The sequence below is a fragment of the Anopheles coustani genome, assembly GCF_943734705.1.
Source record: "Anopheles coustani chromosome X unlocalized genomic scaffold, idAnoCousDA_361_x.2 X_unloc_11, whole genome shotgun sequence".
NCBI lineage: Eukaryota > Metazoa > Arthropoda > Insecta > Diptera > Culicidae > Anopheles > Anopheles coustani.
The window spans coordinates 437,501-440,767 of record NW_026525060.1 but is presented as its reverse complement, the minus strand read 5'-3'; the positions used below and the strand labels follow the sequence as shown (position 1 = coordinate 440,767).

Here is a 3,267-nt window from a genome sequence, read left to right as displayed (position 1 = left end):
ATACCCTACCTGTTGAGCTTGAAACAAAGTCATCACTTGGGCATGCTCATATTGCCATACAATATTCCATTATCTACTAATGAGCATGCAGCTATATGATTATAACCTGTAAACGATTACCCCGCCGTAGTTCAGCGCTTCAACCAAGTGATGACTTCAGTATGGCTAGTGTGTGAAGTATAAAGTATAGTCCTCCCCTGGTCCACACTGCTTCGGCGGTCCTGGGTAAGATAGTTAGTTCTAGCTTGCCCTATGGTGGAAGAGGACACCATACTTAATACTGTGGTGTAATGAACAAAGTATAGTCCTCCACTGGTCCACGCTGCTTTGCAGTCCTGGGTAAGATAGTTAATTCTAGCTTGCCCTATGTGGAAGAGGGCATACAAGACAAAGTATAGTTCTCCCCTGGTCCACGCTGCTTCGGCAGTCCTGGGTAAGATAGTTAATTCTAGCTTGCCCTATGTGGAAGAGAGCATACATGAACCAAGAACGAAGGTTATGATCGAGGAATGATTCGACAACTAACCGATGGTATGAAATGTGAAGAATTCAAGCAAGCACACAATCAAGTCATCACTTGGGCATGCTCGATAGCCAACCTCATGACATTAACCTAGTAGAGCATGCGAAAACCAATATATATACAAGTAATGTAAACGATGCCTCCCTGGTTCAGCGCTTCAACCAAGTGATGACTTCAGAATGGCTAAATCAAATCGGTTCAAAACATACCATCGGTACCCTATTGAAACACACAAGTCGATATCAAACCTCTTAATTGTGTAGTCCTCCACTGGTCCACGCCGCTGCGGCGGTCCTGGGTAAGATAGTTCATTCTAGCTTGCCCTATGTGGAAGAGGGCACATTACTCAATACTGTGGTGTTATGAACAAAGTATAGTCCTCCTCTGGTCCACGCTGCTTCGGCGGTCCTGGGTAAGATAGTTAATTCTAGCTTGCCCTATGTGGAAGAGGGCATACAAGACAAAGTATAGTTCTCCCCTGGTCCACGCTGCTTCGGCGGTCCTGGGTAAGATAGTTAATTCTAGCTTGCCCTATGTGGAAGAGAGCATACATGAACCAAGAACGAAGGTTATGATCGAGGAATGATTCGACAACTAACCGATGGTATGAAATGTGAAGAATTCTTCAAGCAAGCACACAATCAAGTCATCACTTGGGCATGCTCGATAGCCAACCTCATGACATTAACCTAGTAGAGCATGCGAAAACCAATATATATGTAAACGATGCCTCCCTAGTTCAGCGCTTCAACCAAGTGATGACTTCAGAATGGCTAAATCAAATCGGTTCAAAACATACCATCGGTACCCTATTGAAACACACAAGTCGATATCAAACCTCATGATTGTGTAGTCCTCCACTGGTCCACGCCGCTTCGGCCGTCCTGGGTAAAATGGAACATTCCAGCTTGCCCTATGTGGAAGAGGGCACATTACTCAATACTGTGGTGTGAAGTATAAAGTTCAGTTCTCCCCTGGTCCACGCTGCTTCGGCGGTCCTGGGTAAGATAGTTCATTCTAGCTTGCCCTATGTGGAAGAGGACACTTAATACTTCGTCTCTAAGCGGCGGCTTGACTCCTCCCTACGGGGAACGGGTTTACGCGCACAGCGGCGGCTTACGCACTATGGCAGTCATGGATGCCTTACGTTTCTATGAAAAGTGTGTTCCTCCCCTGGTCCACGCTGCTTCGGCAGTCCTGGGTAAGATAGTTAGTTCTAGCTTGCCCTATGTGGAAGAGGACACGTAGACTTACTGTGGTGTGAAGTATAAAGTTCAGTTCTCCCCTGGTCCACGCCGCTTCGGCCGTCCTGGGTAAAATGGATTAATCCAGCTTGCCCTATGTGGAATGAGGACACTTTATGCTTCGTCTCTAAGCGGCGGCTTGCTCCTCCCTACGGGGAACGGGTATACGCGCACAGCGGCGGCTTACGTTATGGCAGTCATGGATGCCTTACGTTTCCATGAAAAGTGTGTTCCTCCCCTGGTCCACGCTGCTTCGGCAGTCCTGGGTAAGATAGTTAGTTCTAGCTTGCCCTATGTGGAAGAGGACACGTAGACTTACTGTGGTGTGAAGTATAAGGTTCAGTTCTCCCCTGGTCCACGCCGCTTCGGCCGTCCTGGGTAAAATGGATTAATCCAGCTTGCCCTATGTGGAATGAGGACACTTTATGCTTCGTCTCTAAGCGGCGGCTTGCTCCTCCCTACGGGGAACGGGTATACGCGCACAGCGGCGGCTTACGCAAGTTAGTCACCCTCGGCAGTGGATCACTCGGCTCATGGATCGATGAAGACCGCAGCTAACTGCGCGTCATAATGTGAACTGCAGGACACATGAACATTGATAAGTTGAACGCATATTGCACGTCGTGGGAACCTACCATGATGTACAGATGACTGAGCGCTTATATTTGAGAAATGTATCGCATACATTTAACTACGCCGTGACACCCGTCACGAGACGTGCACCATGATGTTAACTAGGGTCGCGACGACCCGCTAGCATTAAAGAACCCGTGGTTTACAATATACTGGCATTGGAATTCGAAGTATTTAGAGCGTCCGTGTTCCCGCGTGAGGCGGAAGTACGAGGAGAAGGCGTGCTTGTGGTGTCTGTGGTGGTGTTTACTGATGTCTAGCTTCAGCTTATTTATTTATTTAAATAGAAGCGAAGATGTCAAAGTAGCGTCGAAGCAGCAGCGGTAGCACAAATGATTCAAGTATGGAAGTTGACCAAAGGAACACAAACAAACTAGCGTATGGGCAATGGAAGGTATCAGTGAGTTAAACCACACGCGGGCTAACAGCCCGTTAACCGAGTCCAACGGTACATATTGGACATTGAAACAAAGTAGTCGCAAGCCAGATGTGACGATAACAACCGCAAGGTACATAAGCCTCAGTTCATGTGTGACAACCCCCTGAATTTAAGCATATTAATAAGGGGAGGAAAAGAAACCAACCGGGATTCCCTGAGTAGCTGCGAGCGAAACGGGAGAAGCTCAGCACGTAGGGGTGGCGGCCTGTCCGTCTATCCGATTCCGTGTACTGGTGCGTCTCACTATCCGTCATCTTAGCGCTTTTCAAGTCCAACTTGAATGTGGCTCAGAACCCATAGAGGGTGATAGGCCCGTAGAACAGCGCCCGTTGGATGATGGACCGAGCGTGCCATGGAGTCGTGTTGCTTGATAGTGCAGCACTAAGTGGGAGGTAAACTCCTTCTAAAGCTAAATACAACCATGAGAC

The 3,267-nt window shown here is 48.0% G+C and overlaps 1 non-coding gene and 1 pseudogene across 1 annotated transcript; both read left to right on the top strand.

Moving 5' to 3' along the window:
• The first annotated feature begins 2,273 nt into the window (after positions 1-2,273).
• LOC131269931 (5.8S ribosomal RNA) lies at positions 2,274-2,428 on the top strand. The gene has a single exon (XR_009179089.1). It is a non-coding gene; the product is annotated as a 5.8S ribosomal RNA (ribosomal RNA).
• Positions 2,429-2,915: 487 nt separating this feature from the next.
• LOC131269921 (large subunit ribosomal RNA) overlaps positions 2,916-3,267 on the top strand; it is a 10,919-nt pseudogene continuing 10,567 nt past the window's right edge.